Consider the following 297-nt stretch of genomic DNA (forward strand, 5'->3'; position numbering starts at 1 on the left):
TAGGGCTTGGGGGTCACCAACTGCCCGAGATGAAGCCCTGCCGCAAAGGGAGTGGATTGAAGTGCTGTTTGGTGCCCGCAGCAGCTCGGATGCTGCTGCAGCAGGCAGCAGCAGCAACAGCAGCAGCAGCAGCAGCAGCAGCAACGGTGGCGTCTCGCATCTGCAGCGCGAACCACCAGCAGCTGTGCTGCGCGTGGGCGAGCCTGCTGACAGCAGCCGCAGCAAAAGTGTGGCTACTGAGAGGCCTGCAGCAGCAGCAGCCGCTGAAGAAGCAGCAGCAGCAGCAGCAGCAGCCGC

This window comes from Eimeria tenella, genomic scaffold, assembly GCF_000499545.2.
Source record: "Eimeria tenella Houghton genomic scaffold, Eth_scaff3262, whole genome shotgun sequence".
NCBI classification, from domain to species: Eukaryota; Apicomplexa; class Conoidasida; order Eucoccidiorida; family Eimeriidae; genus Eimeria; species Eimeria tenella.